This window comes from Lonchura striata, chromosome 1A, assembly GCF_050655825.1.
Source record: "Lonchura striata isolate lonStrDom1 chromosome 1A, ASM5065582v1, whole genome shotgun sequence".
In the NCBI taxonomy this organism is placed as follows: domain Eukaryota; kingdom Metazoa; phylum Chordata; class Aves; order Passeriformes; family Estrildidae; genus Lonchura; species Lonchura striata.
In genome coordinates, this window is record NC_140741.1 from 10,308,956 (window position 1) to 10,330,289 (window position 21,334).

Here is a 21,334-nt window from a genome sequence, read left to right on the forward strand (position 1 = left end):
TTTCTGACAGCCGTGATCTTTCGATTACTCTTGCCCAGCTCGTTGTTTTAACGTGCACGTGCCGTCCTGGCATTGAGTGCACAGTGAAAGCAATCGCAAAAGTCCAGCAGCTGCTGACTCCCAAACACAAGGCGCTGGATATATGCTTGCTTCTCGACTACTCAACGCAGTCCTTCATTTCTGCAGTTGCCATCGAATTCTCTGCACTCGGTGCCTCAGCGGACGAGCACGAGTTTCCCAGGAAGGGCTGCATCAGGACTCATTCAAAACTCAGGAAAATTGTCCTGGAACACCTTCCATAAGGATGCTAGAATGGAATTGAAGAAGCAGGCGAGCGGCCACCACGGTCCACTAGCAGTCCTTAGGGTGCGCGCAGAAGCCCGGTGTTCTGCGGCTTCGTTCTTCGCCCTCGTACAAGCTACCGCTCTGTCCGGCTCCCGGAGCAGGAGAAGCGGCTGCTTCGCGCACACAACAGCGGAGCGGCAGCCGTACGCTACGAAGCGCTGCTTCAGCCGAAAGACGCCGGCCACCGGCGCTTCGCTTCGGACAGCACCGGAGAGCCGTAGTGTGCGTCTGCACTAGACTGCATCATAGCGAAAAGCTTTGGCAGTGTGTCTCGCAGGGAGATAGCTTAGGAGCGCAGCGCACTTATGCCTCCGTTGTCCAGAAACACGATTTTACTGCACACTCCAAAACAGTGCTCTTTTTAGGGCAATATATAAGCTGCTTTCTGACAGCCGTGATCTTTCGATTACTCTTGCCCAGCTCGTTGTTTTAACGTGCACATGCCGTCCTGGCATTGAGTGCACAGTGAAAGCAATTGCAAAAGTCCAGCAGCTGCTGACTCCCAAACACAAGGCGCTGGCTATGTTCTTCCTTCTTGACACCTCAACGCAGTCCTTCATTTCTGCAGTTGCCATCGAATTCTCTGCACTCGGTGCCTCAGAGGACGAGCACGAGTTTCCCAGGAAGGGCTGCATCAGGACGAATTCAAAACTCAGGAAAATTGTCCTGGAACACCTTCCATAAGGATGCTAGAATGGAATTGAAGAAGCAGGCGAGCGGCCACCACGGTCCACTAGCAGTCCTTAGGGTGCGCGCAGAAGCCCGGTGTTCTGCGGCTTCGTTCTTCGCCCTCGTACAAGCTACCGCTCTGTCCGGCTCCCGGAGCAGGAGAAGCGGCTGCTTCGCGCACACAACAGCGGAGCGGCAGCCGTACGCTCCGAAGCGCTGCTTCAGCCGAAAGATGCCGGCCACCGGCGCTTGGCTTCGGCAGCAGCCGAGAGCCGTAGTGTGCGTCTGCACTAGACTGCATCATAGCGAAAAGCTTTGGCAGTGTGTCTCGCAGGGAGATAGCTTAGGAGCGCAGCGCACTTATGCCTCCGTTGTCCAGAAACACGATTTTACTGCACACTCCAAAACAGTGCACTGTTTAGGGCAATATATAAGCTGCTTTCTGACAGCCGTGATCTTTCGATTACTCTTGCCCAGCTCGTTGTTTTAACGTGCACATGCCGTCCTGGCATTGAGTGCACAGTGAAAGCAATCGCAAAAGTCCAGCAGCTGCTGACTCCCAGACACAAGGCGCTGGCTATGTTCTTCCTTCTTGACACCTCAACGCAGTCCTTCATTTCTGCAGTTGCCATCGAGTTCTCTGCACTCGGTGCCTCAGAGGACGAGCACGAGTTTCCCAGGAAGGGCTGCATCAGGAGGAATTCAAAACTCAGGAAAATTGTCCTGGAACACCTTCCATAAGGATGCTAGAAGGGAATTGAAGAGGAGGGCGAGCGGCCACCACGGTCCACTAGCAGTCCTTAGGGTTCGCGCAGAAGCCCGGTGCTCTGCGGCTTCGTTCTTCGCCCTCGTACAAGCTACCGCTCTGTCCGGCTCCCGGAGCAGGAGAAGCGGCTGCTTCGCGCACACAACAGCGGAGCGGCAGCCGTACGCTCCGAAGCGCTGCTTCCGCCGAAAGACGCCGGCCACCGGCGCTTGGCTTCGGACAGTAGCCGAGAGCCGTAGTGTGCGTCTGCACTAAACTGCATCATAGCGAAAAGCTTTGGCAGTGTGTCTCGCAGGGAGATAGCTTAGGAGCGCAGCGCACTTATGCCTCCCTTGTCCAGAAACACGATTTTACTCTACACTCCAAAAACACTGCTCTTTCCAGGGCAAGATGCCAGATGCTCTTTGATGGCCGTGCTCCCTTCCTGCTCTTGCCCAGCTCGTTGTTTTAACGTGCACATGCCGTCCTGGCATTGAGTGCACAGTGAAAGCAATCGCAAAAGTCCAGCAGCTGCTGACTCCCAAACACAAAGGCTCTTGTCTACGTTCTTGCTTCTCGACACTTCAACGGAGTCCTTCATTTCTGCAGCTGCCATCGAGTTCTCTGCATCTCGAGCCTTCGGGGACGAGCACGAAATTCCCAGGAGCGGCTGCATCAGAACGAAGTCAAAAACCAGGAAAGTTTCTCGGAACACTTTCAATAAAGCATGCCAGCCGTGCATTGAAAAGGCAGGGAGCTTTAGTCACCGTCCTCTAGCAGTCGCAAGGCTGTGCACACAAATTCGTCTCGCTGCGGCTTCGTTCTTCGCCCTCGTACAAGCTACCGCTCTGTCCGGCTCCCGGAGCAGGAGAAGCGGCTGCTTCGCGCACACAACAGCGGAGCGGCAGCCGTACGCTCCGAAGCGCTGCTTCAGCCGAAAGACGCCGGCCACCGGCGCTTGGCTTCGGACAGCTCCGGAGAGCCGTAGTGTGCGTCTGCACTAGACTGCATCCTAGCGAAAAGCTTTGGCAGTGTGTCTCGCAGGGAGATAGCTTAGGAGCGCAGCGCACTTATGCCTCCCTTGTCCAGAAACACGATTTTACTGCACACTCCAAAACAGTGCTCTTTTTAGGGCAATATATAAGCTGCTTTCTGACAGCCGTGATCTTTCGATTACTCTTGCCCAGCTCGTTGTTTTAACGTGCACGTGCCGTCCTGGCATTGAGTGCACAGTGAAAGCAATCGCAAAAGTCCAGCAGCTGCTGACTCCCAAACACAAGGCGCTGGATATATGCTTGCTTCTCGACTACTCAACGCAGTCCTTCATTTCTGCAGTTGCCATCGAATTCTCTGCACTCGGTGCCTCAGCGGACGAGCACGAGTTTCCCAGGAAGGGCTGCATCAGGACGAAGTCAAAACTCAGGAAAATTGTCCTGGAACACCTTCCATAAGGATGCTAGAATGGAATTGAAGAAGCAGGCGAGCGGCCACCACGGTCCACTAGCAGTCCTTAGGGTGCGCGCAGAAGCCCGGTGTTCTGCGGCTTCGTTCTTCGCCCTCGTACAAGCTACCGCTCTGTCCGGCTCCCGGAGCAGGAGAAGCGGCTGCTTCGCGCACACAACAGCGGAGCGGCAGCCGTACGCTCCGAAGCGCTGCTTCAGCCGAAAGATGCCGGCCACCGGCGCTTGGCTTCGGCAGCAGCCGAGAGCCGTAGTGTGCGTCTGCACTAAACTGCATCATAGCGAAAAGCTTTGGCAGTGTGTGTCGCAGGGAGATAGCTTAGGAGCGCAGCGCACTTATGCCTCCGTTGTCCAGAAACACGATTTTACTGCACACTCCAAAACAGTGCTCTGTTTAGGGCAATATATAAGCTGCTTTCTGACAGCCGTGATCTTTCGATTACTCTTGCCCAGCTCGTTGTTTTAACGTGCACATGCCGTCCTGGCATTGAGTGCACAGTGAAAGCAATCGCAAAAGTCCAGCAGCTGCTGACTCCCAGACACAAGGCGCTGGCTATGTTCTTGCTTCTTGACACCTCAACGCAGTCCTTCATTTCTGCAGTTGCCATCGAGTTCTCTGCACTCGGTGCCTCAGAGGACGAGCACGAGTTTCCCAGGAAGGGCTGCATCAGGAGGAATTCAAAACTCAGGAAAATTGTCCTGGAACACCTTCCATAAGGATGCTAGAAGGGAATTGAAGAGGAGGGCGAGCGGCCACCACGGTCCACTAGCAGTCCTTAGGGTTCGCGCAGAAGCCCGGTGCTCTGCGGCTTCGTTCTTCGCCCTCGTACAAGCTACCGCTCTGTCCGGCTCCCGGAGCAGGAGAAGCGGCTGCTTCGCGCACACAACAGCGGAGCGGCAGCCGTACGCTCCGAAGCGCTGCTTCCGCCGAAAGACGCCGGCCACCGGCGCTTGGCTTCGGACAGTAGCCGAGAGCCGTAGTGTGCGTCTGCACTAAACTGCATCATAGCGAAAAGCTTTGGCAGTGTGTCTCGCAGGGAGATAGCTTAGGAGCGCAGCGCACTTATGCCTCCCTTGTCCAGAAACACGATTTTACTCTACACTCCAAAAACACTGCTCTTTCCAGGGCAAGATGCCAGATGCTCTTTGATGGCCGTGCTCCCTTCCTGCTCTTGCCCAGCTCGTTGTTTTAACGTGCACATGCCATCCTGGCATTGAGTGCACAGTGAAAGCAATCGCAAAAGTCCAGCAGCTGCTGACTCCCAAACACAAAGGCTCTTGTCTACGTTCTTGCTTCTCGACACTTCAACGGAGTCCTTCATTTCTGCAGCTGCCATCGAGTTCTCTGCATCTCGAGCCTTCGGGGACGAGCACGAAATTCCCAGGAGCGGCTGCATCAGAACGAAGTCAAAAACCAGGAAAGTTTCTCGGAACACTTTCAATAAAGCATGCCAGCCGTGCATTGAAAAGGCAGGGAGCTTTAGTCACCGTCCTCTAGCAGTCGCAAGGCTGTGCACACAAATTCGTCTCGCTGCGGCTTCGTTCTTCGCCCTTGTACAAGCTACCGCTCTGTCCGGCTCCCGGAGCAGGAGAAGCGGCTGCTTCGCGCACACAACAGCGGAGCGGCAGCCGTACGCTCCGAAGCGCTGCTTCAGCCGAAAGACGCCGGCCACCGGCGCTTGGCTTCGGACAGCTCCGGAGAGCCGTAGTGTGCGTCTGCACTAGACTGCATCATAGCGAAAAGCTTTGGCAGTGTGTCTCGCAGGGAGATAGCTTAGGAGCGCAGCGCACTTATGCCTCCCTTGTCCAGAAACACGATTTTACTGCACACTCCAAAACAGTGCTCTTTTTAGGGCAATATATAAGCTGCTTTCTGACAGCCGTGATCTTTCGATTACTCTTGCCCAGCTCGTTGTTTTAACGTGCACGTGCCGTCCTGGCATTGAGTGCACAGTGAAAGCAATCGCAAAAGTCCAGCAGCTGCTGACTCCCAAACACAAGGCGCTGGATATATGCTTGCTTCTCGACTACTCAACGCAGTCCTTCATTTCTGCAGTTGCCATCGAATTCTCTGCACTCGGTGCCTCAGAGGACGAGCACGAGTTTCCCAGGAAGGGCTGCATCAGGACGAAGTCAAAACTCAGGAAAATTGTCCTGGAACACCTTCCATAAGGATGCTAGAATGGAATTGAAGAAGCAGGCGAGCGGCCACCACGGTCCACTAGCAGTCCTTAGGGTGCGCGCAGAAGCCCGGTGTTCTGCGGCTTCGTTCTTCGCCCTCGTACAAGCTACCGCTCTGTCCGGCTCCCGGAGCAGGAGAAGCGGCTGCTTCGCGCACACAACAGCGGAGCGGCAGCCGTACGCTCCGAAGCGCTGCTTCAGCCGAAAGATGCCGGCCACCGGCGCTTGGCTTCGGCAGCAGCCGAGAGCCGTAGTGTGCGTCTGCACTAAACTGCATCATAGCGAAAAGCTTTGGCAGTGTGTGTCGCAGGGAGATAGCTTAGGAGCGCAGCGCACTTATGCCTCCGTTGTCCAGAAACACGATTTTACTGCACACTCCAAAACAGTGCTCTGTTTAGGGCAATATATAAGCTGCTTTCTGACAGCCGTGATCTTTCGATTACTCTTGCCCAGCTCGTTGTTTTAACGTGCACATGCCGTCCTGGCATTCAGTGCACAGTGAAAGCAATCGCAAAAGTCCAGCAGCTGCTGACTCCCAGACACAAGGCGCTGGCTATGTTCTTGCTTCTTGACACCTCAACGCAGTCCTTCATTTCTGCAGTTGCCATCGAGTTCTCTGCATCTCGAGCCTTTGGGGACGAGCACGAAATTCCCAGGAGCGGCTGCATCAGAACGAAGTCAAAAACCAGGAAAGTTTCTCGGAACACTTTCAATAAAGCATGCCAGCCGTGCATTGAAAAGGCAGGGAGCTTTAGTCACCGTCCTCTAGCAGTCGCAAGGCTGTGCACACAAATTCGTCTCGCTGCGGCTTCGTTCTTCGCCCTCGTACAAGCTACCGCTCTCTCCGGCTCCCGGAGCAGGAGAAGCGGCTGCTTCGCGCACACAACAGCGGAGCGGCAGCCGTACGCTACGAAGCGCTGCTTCAGCCGAAAGACGCCGGCCACCGGCGCTTGGCTTCGGACAGCTCCGGAGAGCCGTAGTGTGCGTCTGCACTAGACTGCATCATAGCGAAAAGCTTTGGCAGTGTGTCTCGCAGGGAGATAGCTTAGGAGCGCAGCGCACTTATGCCTCCCTTGTCCAGAAACACGATTTTACTGCACACTCCAAAACAGTGCTCTTTTTAGGGCAATATATAAGCTGCTTTCTGACAGCCGTGATCTTTCGATTACTCTTGCCCAGCTCGTTGTTTTAACGTGCACATGCCGTCCTGGCATTGAGTGCACAGTGAAAGCAATCGCAAAAGTCCAGCAGCTGCTGACACCCAAACACAAGGCGCTGGCTATGTTCTTCCTTCTTGACACCTCAACGCAGTCCTTCATTTCTGCAGTTGCCATCGAATTCTCTGCACTCGGTGCCTCAGAGGACGAGCACGAGTTTCCCAGGAAGGGCTGCATCAGGACGAATTCAAAACTCAGGAAAATTGTTCTGAAACACCTTCCATAAGGATGCTAGAATGGAATTGAAGAAGCAGGCGAGCGGCCACCACGGTCCACTAGCAGTCCTTAGGGTGCGCGCAGAAGCCGGGTGTTCTGCGGCTTCGTTCTTCGCCCTCGTACAAGCTACCGCTCTCTCCGGCTCCCGGAGCAGGAGAAGCGGCTGCTTCGCGCACACAACAGCGGAGCGGCAGCCGTACGCTACGAAGCGCAGCTTCTGCCGAAAGTCGCCGGCCACCGGCGCTTGGCTTCGGACAGTAGCCGAGAGCCGTAGTGTGCGTCTGCACTAAACTGCATCATAGCGAAAAGCTTTAGCAGTGTGTCTCGCAGGGAGATAGCTTAGGAGCGCAGCGCACTTATGCCTCCCTTGTCCAGAAACACGATTTTACTGCACACTCCAAAAACACTGCTCTTTCCAGGGCAAGATGCCAGATGCTCTTTGATGGCCGTGCTCCCTTCCTGCTCTTGCCCAGCTCGTTGTTTTAACGTGCACATGCCGTCCTGGCATTGAGTGCACAGTGAAAGCAATCGCAAAAGTCCAGCAGCTGCTGACTCCCAAACACAAAGGCTCTTGTCTACGTTCTTGCTTCTCGACACTTCAACGGAGTCCTTCATTTCTGCAGCTGCCATCGAGTTCTCTGCATCTCGAGCCTTCGGGGACGAGCACGAAATTCCCAGGAGCGGCTGCATCAGAACGAAGTCAAAAACCAGGAAAGTTTCTCGGAACACTTTCAATAAAGCATGCCAGCAGTGCATTGAAAAGGCAGGGAGCTTTAGTCACCGTCCTCTAGCATTGCCAAGGCTGTGCACACAAATTCGTCTCGCTGCGGCTTCGTTCTTCGCCCTCGTACAAGCTACCGCTCTGTCCGGCTCCCGGAGCAGGAGAAGCGGCTGCTTCGCGCACACAACAGCGGAGCGGCAGCCGTACGCTCCGAAGCGCTGCTTCCGCCGAAAGACGCCGGCCACCGGCGCTTGGCTTCGGACAGCTCCGGAGAGCCGTAGTGTGCGTCTGCACTAGACTGCATCCTAGCGAAAAGCTTTGGCAGTGTGTCTCGCAGGGAGATAGCTTAGGAGCGCAGCGCACTTATGCCTCCCTTGTCCAGAAACACGATTTTACTGCACACTCCAAAACAGTGCTCTTTTTAGGGCAATATATAAGCTGCTTTCTGACAGCCGTGATCTTTCGATTACTCTTGCCCAGCTCGTTGTTTTAACGTGCACGTGCCGTCCTGGCATTGAGTGCACAGTGAAAGCAATCGCAAAAGTCCAGCAGCTGCTGACTCCCAAACACAAGGCGCTGGATATATGCTTGCTTCTCGACTACTCAACGCAGTCCTTCATTTCTGCAGTTGCCATCGAATTCTCTGCACTCGGTGCCTCAGCGGACGAGCACGAGTTTCCCAGGAAGGGCTGCATCAGGACGAAGTCAAAACACAGGAAAATTGTCCTGGAACACCTTCCATAAGGATGCTAGAATGGAATTGAAGAAGCAGGCGAGCGGCCACCACGGTCCACTAGCAGTCCTTAGGGTGCGCGCAGAAGCCCGGTGTTCTGCGGCTTCGTTCTTCGCCCTCGTACAAGCTACCGCTCTGTCCGGCTCCCGGAGCAGGAGAAGCGGCTGCTTCGCGCACACAACAGCGGAGCGGCAGCCGTACGCTACGAAGCGCTGCTTCAGCCGAAAGACGCCGGCCACCGGCGCTTGGCTTCGGACAGCTCCGGAGAGCCGTAGTGTGCGTCTGCACTAGACTGCATCATAGCGAAAAGCTTTGGCAGTGTGTCTCGCAGGGAGATAGCTTAGGAGCGCAGCGCACTTATGCCTCCCTTGTCCAGAAACACGATTTTACTGCACACTCCAAAACAGTGCTCTTTTTTCGGGCAATATATAAGCTGCTTTCTGACAGCCGTGATCTTTCGATTACTCTTGCCCAGCTCGTTGTTTTAACGTGCACGTGCCGTCCTGGCATTGAGTGCACAGTGAAAGCAATCGCAAAAGTCCAGCAGCTGCTGACTCCCAAACACAAGGCGCTGGATATATGCTTGCTTCTCGACTACTCAACGCAGTCCTTCATTTCTGCAGTTGCCATCGAATTCTCTGCACTCGGTGCCTCAGAGGACGAGCACGAGTTTCCCAGGAAGGGCTGCATCAGGACTCATTCAAAACTCAGGAAAATTGTCCTGGAACACCTTCCATAAGGATGCTAGAATGGAATTGAAGAAGCAGGCGAGCGGCCACCACGGTCCACTAACAGTCCTTAGGGTGCGCGCAGAAGCCGGGTGTTCTGCGGCTTCGTTCTTCGCCCTCGTACAAGCTACCGCTCTCTCCGGCTCCCGGAGCAGGAGAAGCGGCTGTTTCGCGCACACAACAGCGGAGCTGCAGCCGTACGCTCCGAAGCGCTGCTTCCGCCGAAAGACGCCGGCCACCGGCGCTTGGCTTCGGACAGTAGCCGAGAGCCGTAGTGTGCGTCTGCACTAAACTGCATCATAGCGAAAAGCTTTGGCAGTGTGTCTCGCAGGGAGATAGCTTAGGAGCGCAGCACACTTATGCCTCCCTTGTCCAGAAACACGATTTTACTGCACACTCCAAAACAGTGCTCTTTTTAGGGCAATATATAAGCTGCTTTCTGACAGCCGTGATCTTTCGATTACTCTTGCCCAGCTCGTTGTTTTAACGTGCACATGCCGTCCTGGCATTGAGTGCACAGTGAAAGCAATCGCAAAAGTCCAGCAGCTGCTGACTCCCAAACACAAGGCGCTGGCTATGTTCTTCCTTCTTGACACCTCAACGCAGTCCTTCATTTCTGCAGTTGCCATCGAATTCTCTGCACTCGGTGCCTCAGAGGACGAGCACGAGTTTCCCAGGAAGGGCTGCATCAGGACTCATTCAAAACTCAGGAAAATTGTCCTGGAACACCTTCCATAAGGATGCTAGAATGGAATTGAAGAAGCAGGCGAGCGGCCACCACGGTCCACTAGCAGTCCTTAGGGTGCGCGCAGAAGCCGGGTGTTCTGCGGCTTCGTTCTTCGCCCTCGTACAAGCTACCGCTCTCTCCGGCTCCCGGAGCAGGAGAAGCGGCTGCTTCGCGCACACAACAGCGGAGCGGCAGCCGTACGCTCCGAAGCGCTGCTTCTGCCGAAAGTCGCCGGCCACCGGCGCTTGGCTTCGGACAGTAGCCGAGAGCCGTAGTGTGCGTCTGCACTAAACTGCATCATAGCGAAAAGCTTTAGCAGTGTGTCTCGCAGGGAGATAGCTTAGGAGCGCAGCGCACTTATGCCTCCCTTGTCCAGAAACACGATTTTACTGCACACTCCAAAAACACTGCTCTTTCCAGGGCAAGATGCCAGATGCTCTTTGATGGCCGTGCTCCCTTCCTGCTCTTGCCCAGCTCGTTGTTTTAACGTGCACATGCCGTCCTGGCATTGAGTGCACAGTGAAAGCAATCGCAAAAGTCCAGCAGCTGCTGACTCCCAAACACAAAGGCTCTTGTCTACGTTCTTGCTTCTCGACACTTCAACGGAGTCCTTCATTTCTGCAGCTGCCATCGAGTTCTCTGCATCTCGAGCCTTCGGGGACGAGCACGAAATTCCCAGGAGCGGCTGCATCAGAACGAAGTCAAAAACCAGGAAAGTTTCTCGGAACACTTTCAATAAAGCATGCCAGCAGTGCATTGAAAAGGCAGGGAGCTTTAGTCACCGTCCTCTAGCATTGCCAAGGCTGTGCACACAATGTCGTCTCCCTGCGGCTTCGTTCTTCGCCCTCGTACAAGCTACCGCTCTGTCCGGCTCCCGGAGCAGGAGAAGCGGCTGCTTCGCGCACACAACAGCGGAGCGGCGGCCGTACGCTACGAAGCGCTGCTTCCGCCGAAAGACGCCGGCCACCGGCGCTTGGCTTCGGACAGCTCCGGAGAGCCGTAGTGTGCGTCTGCACTAGACTGCATCCTAGCGAAAAGCTTTGGCAGTGTGTCTCGCAGGGAGATAGCTTAGGAGCGCAGCGCACTTATGCCTCCCTTGTCCAGAAACACGATTTTACTGCACACTCCAAAACAGTGCTCTTTTTAGGGCAATATATAAGCTGCTTTCTGACAGCCGTGATCTTTCGATTACTCTTGCCCAGCTCGTTGTTTTAACGTGCACGTGCCGTCCTGGCATTGAGTGCACAGTGAAAGCAATCGCAAAAGTCCAGCAGCTGCTGACTCCCAAACACAAGGCGCTGGATATATGCTTGCTTCTCGACTACTCAACGCAGTCCTTCATTTCTGCAGTTGCCATCGAATTCTCTGCACTCGGTGCCTCAGCGGACGAGCACGAGTTTCCCAGGAAGGGCTGCATCAGGACGAAGTCAAAACTCAGGAAAATTGTCCTGGAACACCTTCCATAAGGATGCTAGAATGGAATTGAAGAAGCAGGCGAGCGGCCACCACGGTCCACTAGCAGTCCTTAGGGTGCGCGCAGAAGCCCGGTGTTCTGCGGCTTCGTTCTTCGCCCTCGTACAAGCTACCGCTCTGTCCGGCTCCCGGAGCAGGAGAAGCGGCTGCTTCGCGCACACAACAGCGGAGCGGCAGCCGTACGCTCCGAAGCGCTGCTTCAGCCGAAAGATGCCGGCCACCGGCGCTTGGCTTCGGCAGCAGCCGAGAGCCGTAGTGTGCGTCTGCACTAAACTGCATCCTAGCGAAAAGCTTTGGCAGTGTGTGTCGCAGGGAGATAGCTTAGGAGCGCAGCGCACTTATGCCTCCGTTGTCCAGAAACACGATTTTACTGCACACTCCAAAACAGTGCTCTGTTTAGGGCAATATATAAGCTGCTTTCTGACAGCCGTGATCTTTCGATTACTCTTGCCCAGCTCGTTGTTTTAACGTGCACATGCCGTCCTGGCATTGAGTGCACAGTGAAAGCAATCGCAAAAGTCCAGCAGCTGCTGACTCCCAAACACAAGGCGCTGGCTATGTTCTTGCTTCTTGACACCTCAACGCAGTCCTTCATTTCTGCAGTTGCCATCGAATTCTCTGCACTCGGTGCCTCAGAGGACGAGCACGAGTTTCCCAGGAAGGGCTGCATCAGGACGAATTCAAAACTCAGGAAAATTGTTCTGAAACACCTTCCATAAGGATGCTAGAATGGAATTGAAGAAGCAGGCGAGCGGCCACCACGGTCCACTAGCAGTCCTTAGGGTGCGCGCAGAAGCCGGGTGTTCTGCGGCTTCGTTCTTCGCCCTCGTACAAGCTACCGCTCTGTCCGGCTCCCGGAACAGGAGAAGCGGCTGCTTCGCGCACACAACAGCGGAGCGGCAGCCGTACGCTCCGAAGCGCAGCTTCTGCCGAAAGTCGCCGGCCACCGGCGCTTGGCTTCGGACAGTAGCCGAGAGCCGTAGTGTGCGTCTGCACTAAACTGCATCATAGCGAAAAGCTTTAGCAGTGTGTCTCGCAGGGAGATAGCTTAGGAGCGCAGCGCACTTATGCCTCCCTTGTCCAGAAACACGATTTTACTGCACACTCCAAAACAGTGCTCTGTTTAGGGCAATATATAAGCTGCTTTCTGACAGCCGTGATCTTTCGATTACTCTTGCCCAGCTCGTTGTTTTAACGTGCACATGCCGTCCTGGCATTCAGTGCACAGTGAAAGCAATCGCAAAAGTCCAGCAGCTGCTGACTCCCAGACACAAGGCGCTGGCTATGTTCTTGCTTCTTGACACCTCAACGCAGTCCTTCATTTCTGCAGTTGCCATCGAGTTCTCTGCATCTCGAGCCTTCGGGGACGAGCACGAAATTCCCAGGAGTGGCTGCATCAGAACGAAGTCAAAAACCAGGAAAGTTTCTCGGAACACTTTCAATAAAGCATGCCAGCAGTGCATTGAAAAGGCAGGGAGCTTTAGTCACCGTCCTCTAGCATTGCCAAGGCTGTGCACACAATGTCGTCTCCCTGCGGCTTCGTTCTTCGCCCTCATACAAGCTACCGCTCTGTCCGGCTCCCGGAGCAGGAGAAGCGGCTGCTTCGCGCACACAACAGCGGAGCGGCAGCCGTACGCTACGAAGCGCTGCTTCAGCCGAAAGACGCCGGCCACCGGCGCTTGGCTTCGGACAGCTCCGGAGAGCCCTAGTGTGCGTCTGCACTAGACTGCATCATAGCGAAAAGCTTTGGCAGTGTGTCTCGCAGGGAGATAGCTTAGGAGCGCAGCGCACTTATGCCTCCCTTGTCCAGAAACACGATTTTACTGCACACTCCAAAACAGTGCTCTTTTTAGGGCAATATATAAGCTGCTTTCTGACAGCCGTGATCTTTCGATTACTCTTGCCCAGCTCGTTGTTTTAACGTGCACATGCCGTCCTGGCATTGAGTGCACAGTGAAAGCAATCGCAAAAGTCCAGCAGCTGCTGACTCCCAAACACAAGGCGCTGGCTATGTTCTTCCTTCTTGACACCTCAACGCAGTCCTTCATTTCTGCAGTTGCCATCGAATTCTCTGCACTCGGTGCCTCAGAGGACGAGCACGAGTTTCCCAGGAAGGGCTGCATCAGGACGAATTCAAAACTCAGGAAAATTGTTCTGAAACACCTTCCATAAGGATGCTAGAATGGAATTGAAGAAGCAGGCGAGCGGCCACCACGGTCCACTAGCAGTCCTTAGGGTGCGCGCAGAAGCCGGGTGTTCTGCGGCTTCGTTCTTCGCCCTCGTACAAGCTACCGCTCTCTCCGGCTCCCGGAGCAGGAGAAGCGGCTGCTTCGCGCACACAACAGCGGAGCGGCAGCCGTACGCTCCGAAGCGCTGCTTCTGCCGAAAGTCGCCGGCCACCGGCGCTTGGCTTCGGCAGCAGCCGAGAGCCGTAGTGTGCGTCTGCACTAAACTGCATCATAGCGAAAAGCTTTAGCAGTGTGTCTCGCAGGGAGATAGCTTAGGAGCGCAGCGCACTTATGCCTCCCTTGTCCAGAAACACGATTTTACTGCACACTCCAAAAACACTGCTCTTTCCAGGGCAAGATGCCAGATGCTCTTTGATGGCCGTGCTCCCTTCCTGCTCTTGCCCAGCTCGTTGTTTTAACGTGCACATGCCGTCCTGGCATTGAGTGCACAGTGAAAGCAATCGCAAAAGTCCAGCAGCTGCTGACTCCCAAACACAAAGGCTCTTGTCTACGTTCTTGCTTCTCGACACTTCAACGGAGTCCTTCATTTCTGCAGCTGCCATCGAGTTCTCTGCATCTCGAGCCTTCGGGGACGAGCACGAAATTCCCAGGAGCGGCTGCATCAGAACGAAGTCAAAAACCAGGAAAGTTTCTCGGAACACTTTCAATAAAGCATGCCAGCAGTGCATTGAAAAGGCAGGGAGCTTTAGTCACCGTCCTCTAGCATTGCCAAGGCTGTGCACACAATGTCGTCTCCCTGCGGCTTCGTTCTTCGCCCTCGTACAAGCTACCGCTCTGTCCGGCTCCCGGAGCAGGAGAAGCGGCTGCTTCGCGCACACAACAGCGGAGCGGCAGCCGTACGCTCCGAAGCGCTGCTTCCGCCGAAAGACGCCGGCCACCGGCGCTTGGCTTCGGACAGCTCCGGAGAGCCGTAGTGTGCGTCTGCACTAGACTGCATCCTAGCGAAAAGCTTTGGCAGTGTGTCTCGCAGGGAGATAGCTTAGGAGCGCAGCGCACTTATGCCTCCCTTGTCCAGAAACACGATTTTACTGCACACTCCAAAACAGTGCTCTTTTTAGGGCAATATATAAGCTGCTTTCTGACAGCCGTGATCTTTCGATTACTCTTGCCCAGCTCGTTGTTTTAACGTGCACATGCCGTCCTGGCATTGAGTGCACAGTGAAAGCAATCGCAAAAGTCCAGCAGCTGCTGACTCCCAAACACAAGGCGCTGGATATATGCTTGCTTCTCGACTACTCAACGCAGTCCTTCATTTCTGCAGTTGCCATCGAATTCTCTGCACTCGGTGCCTCAGCGGACGAGCACGAGTTTCCCAGGAAGGGCTGCATCAGGACGAAGTCAAAACTCAGGAAAATTGTCCTGGAACACCTTCCATAAGGATGCTAGAATGGAATTGAAGAAGCAGGCGAGCGGCCACCACGGTCCACTAGCAGTCCTTAGGGTGCGCGCAGAAGCCCGGTGTTCTGCGGCTTCGTTCTTCGCCCTCGTACAAGCTACCGCTCTGTCCGGCTCCCGGAGCAGGAGAAGCGGCTGCTTCGCGCACACAACAGCGGAGCGGCAGCCGTACGCTCCGAAGCGCTGCTTCCGCCGAAAGATGCGGGCCACCGGCGCTTGGCTTCGGCAGCAGCCGAGAGCCGTAGTGTGCGTCTGCACTAAACTGCATCATAGCGAAAAGCTTTGGCAGTGTGTCTCGCAGGGAGATAGCTTAGGAGCGCAGCGCACTTATGCCTCCGTTGTCCAGAAACACGATTTTACTGCACACTCCAAAACAATGCTCTGTTTAGGGCAATATATAAGCTGCTTTCTGACAGCCGTGATCTTTCGATTACTCTTGCCCAGCTCGTTGTTTTAACGTGCACATGCCGTCCTGGCATTCAGTGCACAGTGAAAGCAATCGCAAAAGTCCAGCAGCTGCTGACTCCCAGACACAAGGCGCTGGCTATGTTCTTGCTTCTTGACACCTCAACGCAGTCCTTCATTTCTGCAGTTGCCATCGAGTTCTCTGCATCTCGAGCCTTCGGGGACGAGCACGAAATTCCCAGGAGCGGCTGCATCAGAACGAAGTCAAAAACCAGGAAAGTTTCTCGGAACACTTTCAATAAAGCATGCCAGCCGTGCATTGAAAAGGCAGGGAGCTTTAGTCACCGTCCTCTAGCAGTCGCAAGGCTGTGCACACAAATTCGTCTCGCTGCGGCTTCGTTCTTCGCCCTTGTACAAGCTACCGCTCTGTCCGGCTCCCGGAGCAGGAGAAGCGGCTGCTTCGCGCACACAACAGCGGAGCGGCAGCCGTACGCTACGAAGCGCTGCTTCAGCCGAAAGACGCCGGCCACCGGCGCTTGGCTTCGGACAGCTCCGGAGAGCCCTAGTGTGCGTCTGCACTAGACTGCATCATAGCGAAAAGCTTTGGCAGTGTGTCTCGCAGGGAGATAGCTTAGGAGCGCAGCGCACTTATGCCTCCCTTGTCCAGAAACACGATTTTACTGCACACTCCAAAACAGTGCTCTTTTTAGGGCAATATATAAGCTGCTTTCTGACAGCCGTGATCTTTCGATTACTCTTGCCCAGCTCGTTGTTTTAACGTGCACATGCCGTCCTGGCATTGAGTGCACAGTGAAAGCAATCGCAAAAGTCCAGCAGCTGCTGACTCCCAAACACAAGGCGCTGGCTATGTTCTTCCTTCTTGACACCTCAACGCAGTCCTTCATTTCTGCAGTTGCCATCGAATTCTCTGCACTCGGTGCCTCAGAGGACGAGCACGAGTTTCCCAGGAAGGGCTGCATCAGGACGAATTCAAAACTCAGGAAAATTGTTCTGAAACACCTTCCATAAGGATGCTAGAATGGAATTGAAGAAGCAGGCGAGCGGCCACCACGGTCCACTAGCAGTCCTTAGGGTGCGCGCAGAAGCCGGGTGTTCTGCGGCTTCGTTCTTCGCCCTCGTACAAGCTACCGCTCTCTCCGGCTCCCGGAGCAGGAGAAGCGGCTGCTTCGCGCACACAACAGCGGAGCGGCAGCCGTACGCTCCGAAGCGCTGCTTCTGCCGAAAGTCGCCGGCCACCGGCGCTTGGCTTCGGACAGTAGCCGAGAGCCGTAGTGTGCGTCTGCACTAAACTGCATCATAGCGAAAAGCTTTAGCAGTGTGTCTCGCAGGGAGATAGCTTAGGAGCGCAGCGCACTTATGCCTCCCTTGTCCAGAAACACGATTTTACTGCACACTCCAAAAACACTGCTCTTTCCAGGGCAAGATGCCAGATGCTCTTTGATGGCCGTGCTCCCTTCCTGCTCTTGCCCAGCGCGTTGTTTTAACGTGCACATGCCGTCCTGGCATTGAGTGCACAGTGAAAGCAATCGCAAAAGTCCAGCAGCTGCTGACTCCCAAACACAAAGGCTCTTGTCTACGTTCTTGCTTCTCGACACTTCAACGGAGTCCTTCATTTCTGCAGCTGCCATCGAGTTCTCTGCATCTCGAGCCTTCGGGGACGAGCACGAAATTCCCAGGAGCGGCTGCATCAGAACGAAGTCAAAAACCAGGAAAGTTTCTCGGAACACTTTCAATAAAGCATGCCAGCAGTGCATTGAAAAGGCAGGGAGCTTTAGTCACCGTCCTCTAGCATTGCCAAGGCTGTGCACACAATGTCGTCTCCCTGAGGCTTCGTTCTTCGCCCTCGTACAAGCTACCGCTCTGTCCGGCTCCCGGAGCAGGAGAAGCGGCTGCTTCGCGCACACAACAGCGGAGCGGCAGCCGTACGCTCCGAAGCGCTGCTTCCGCCGAAAGACGCCGGCCACCGGCGCTTGGCTTCGGACAGCTCCGGAGAGCCGTAGTGTGCGTCTGCACTAGACTGCATCCTAGCGAAAAGCTTTGGCAGTGTGTCTCGCAGGGAGATAGCTTAGGAGCGCAGCGCACTTATGCCTCCCTTGTCCAGAAACACGATTTTACTGCACACTCCAAAACAGTGCTCTTTTTAGGGCAATATATAAGCTGCTTTCTGACAGCCGTGATCTTTCGATTACTCTTGCCCAGCTCGTTGTTTTAACGTGCACATGCCGTCCTGGCATTGAGTGCACAGTGAAAGCAATCGCAAAAGTCCAGCAGCTGCTGACTCCCAAACACAAGGCGCTGGCTATGTTCTTCCTTCTTGACACCTCAACGCAGTCCTTCATTTCTGCAGTTGCCATCGAATTCTCTGCACTCGGTGCCTCAGAGGACGAGCACGAGTTTCCCAGGAAGGGCTGCATCAGGACGAATTCAAAACTCAGGAAAATTGTCCTGGAACACCTTCCATAAGGATGCTAGAATGGAATTGAAGAAGCAGGCGAGCGGCCACCACGGTCCACTAGCAGTCCTTAGGGTGCGCGCAGAAGCCCGGTGTTCTGCGGCTTCGTTCTTCGCCCTCGTACAAGCTACCGCTCTGTCCGGCTCCCGGAGCAGGAGAAGCGGCTGCTTCGCGCACACAACAGCGGAGCGGCAGCCGTACGCTCCGAAGCGCTGCTTCAGCCGAAAGATGCCGGCCACCGGCGCTTGGCTTCGGCAGCAGCCGAGAGCCGTAGTGTGCGTCTGCACTAAACTGCATCATAGCGAAAAGCTTTGGCAGTGTGTCTCGCAGGGAGATAGCTTAGGAGCGCAGCGCACTTATGCCTCCGTTGTCCAGAAACACGATTTTACTGCACACTCCAAAACAGTGCTCTGTTTAGGGCAATATATAAGCTGCTTTCTGACAGCCGTGATCTTTCGATTACTCTTGCCCAGCTCGTTGTTTTAACGTGCACATGCCGTCCTGGCATTGAGTGCACAGTGAAAGCAATCGCAAAAGTCCAGCAGCTGCTGACTCCCAGACACAAGGCGCTGGCTATGTTCTTGCTTCTTGACACCTCAACGCAGTCCTTCATTTCTGCAGTTGCCATCGAGTTCTCTGCACTCGGTGCCTCAGAGGACGAGCACGAGTTTCCCAGGAAGGGCTGCATCAGGACGAATTCAAAACTCAGGAAAATTGTCCTGGAACACCTTCCATAAGGATGCTAGAAGGGAATTGAAGAGGAGGGCGAGCGGCCACCACGGTCCACTAGCAGTCCTTAGGGTTCGCGCAGAAGCCCGGTGCTCTGCGGCTTCGTTCTTCGCCCTCGTACAAGCTACCGCTCTGTCCGGCTCCCGGAGCAGGAGAAGCGGCTGCTTCGCGCACACAACAGCGGAGCGGCAGCCGTACGCTCCGAAGCGCTGCTTCCGCCGAAAGACGCCGGCCACCGGCGCTTGGCTTCGGACAGTAGCCGAGAGCCGTAGTGTGCGTCTGCACTAAACTGCATCATAGCGAAAAGCTTTGGCAGTGTGTCTCGCAGGGAGATAGCTTAGGAGCGCAGCGCACTTATGCCTCCCTTGTCCAGAAACACGATTTTACTCTACACTCCAAAAACACTGCTCTTTCCAGGGCAAGATGCCAGATGCTCTTTGATGGCCGTGCTCCCTTCCTGCTCTTGCCCAGCTCGTTGTTTTAACGTGCACATGCCGTCCTGGCATTGAGTGCACAGTGAAAGCAATCGCAAAAGTCCAGCAGCTGCTGACTCCCAAACACAAAGGCTCTTGTCTACGTTCTTGCTTCTCGACACTTCAACGGAGTCCTTCATTTCTGCAGCTGCCATCGAGTTCTCTGCATCTCGAGCCTTCGGGGACGAGCACGAAATTCCCAGGAGCGGCTGCATCAGAACGAAGTCAAAAACCAGGAAAGTTTCTCGGAACACTTTCAATAAAGCATGCCAGCCGTGCATTGAAAAGGCAGGGAGCTTTAGTCACCGTCCTCTAGCAGTCGCAAGGCTGTGCACACAAATTCGTCTCGCTGCGGCTTCGTTCTTCGCCCTCGTACAAGCTACCGCTCTGTCCGGCTCCCGGAGCAGGAGAAGCGGCTGCTTCGCGCACACAACAGCGGAGCGGCAGCCGTACGCTCCGAAGCGCTGCTTCAGCCGAAAGACGCCGGCCACCGGCGCTTGGCTTCGGACAGCTCCGGAGAGCCGTAGTGTGCGTCTGCACTAGACTGCATCCTAGCGAAAAGCTTTGGCAGTGTGTCTCGCAGGGAGATAGCTTAGGAGCGCAGCGCACTTATGCCTCCCTTGTCCAGAAACACGATTTTACTGCACACTCCAAAACAGTGCTCTTTTTAGGGCAATATATAAGCTGCTTTCTGACAGCCGTGATCTTTCGATTACTCTTGCCCAGCTCGTTGTTTTAACGTGCACGTGCCGTCCTGGCATTGAGTGCACAGTGAAAGCAATCGCAAAAGTCCAGCAGCTGCTGACTCCCAAACACAAGGCGCTGGATATATGCTTGCTTCTCGACTACTCAACGCAGTCCTTCATTTCTGCAGTTGCCATCGAATTCTCTGCACTCGGTGCCTCAGCGGACGAGCACGAGTTTCCCAGGAAGGGCTGCATCAGGACGAAGTCAAAACTCAGGAAAATTGTCCTGGAACACCTTCCATAAGGATGCTAGAATGGAATTGAAGAAGCAGGCGAGCGGCCACCACGGTCCACTAGCAGTCCTTAGGGTGCGCGCAGAAGCCCGGTGTTCTGCGGCTTCGTTCTTCGCCCTCGTACAAGCTACCGCTCTGTCCGGCTCCCGGAGCAGGAGAAGCGGCTGCTTCGCGCACACAACAGCGGAGCGGCAGCCGTACGCTCCGAAGCGCTGCTTCAGCCGAAAGATGCCGGCCACCGGCGCTTGGCTTCGGCAGCAGCCGAGAGCCATAGTGTGCGTCTGCACTAAACTGCATCATAGCGAAAAGCTTTGGCAGTGTGTGTCGCAGGGAGATAGCTTAGGAGCGCAGCGCACTTATGCCTCCGTTGTCCAGAAACACGATTTTACTGCACACTCCAAAACAGTGCTCTGTTTAGGGCAATATATAAGCTGCTTTCTGACAGCCGTGATCTTTCGATTACTCTTGCCCAGCTCGTTGTTTTAACGTGCACATGCCGTCCTGGCATTGAGTGCACAGTGAAAGCAATCGCAAAAGTCCAGCAGCTGCTGACTCCCAAACACAAGGCGCTGGCTATGTTCTTGCTTCTTGACACCTCAACGCAGTCCTTCATTTCTGCAGTTGCCATCGAGTTCTCTGCACTCGGTGCCTCAGAGGACGAGCACGAGTTTCCCAGGAAGGGCTGCATCAGGACGAATTCAAAACTCAGGAAAATTGTCCTGGAACACCTTCCATAAGGATGCTAGAAGGGAATTGAAGAGGAGGGCGAGCGGCCACCACGGTCCACTAGCAGTCCTTAGGGTTCGCGCAGAAGCCCGGTGCTCTGCGGCTTCGTTCTTCGCCCTCGTACAAGCTACCGCTCTGTCCGGCTCCCGGAGCAGGAGAAGCGGCTGCTTCGCGCACACAAGAGCGGAGCGGCAGCCGTACGCTCCGAAGCGCTGCTTCAGCCGAAAGACGCCGGCCACCGGCGCTTGGCTTCGGACAGCTCCGGAGAGCCGTAGTGTGCGTCTGCACTAGACTGCATCCTATCGAAAAGCTTTGGCAGTGTGTCTCGCAGGGAGATAGCTTAGGAGCGCAGCGCACTTATGCCTCCCTTGTCCAGAAACACGATTTTACTGCACACTCCAAAACAGTGCTCTTTTTAGGGCAATATATAAGCTGCTTTCTGACAGCCGTGATCTTTCGATTACTCTTGCCCAGCTCGTTGTTTTAACGTGCACGTGCCGTCCTGGCATTGAGTGCACAGTGAAAGCAATCGCAAAAGTCCAGCAGCTGCTGACTCCCAAACACAAGGCGCTGGATATATGCTTGCTTCTCGACTACTCAACGCAGTCCTTCATTTCTGCAGTTGCCATCGAATTCTCTGCACTCGGTGCCTCAGCGGACGAGCACGAGTTTCCCAGGAAGGGCTGCATC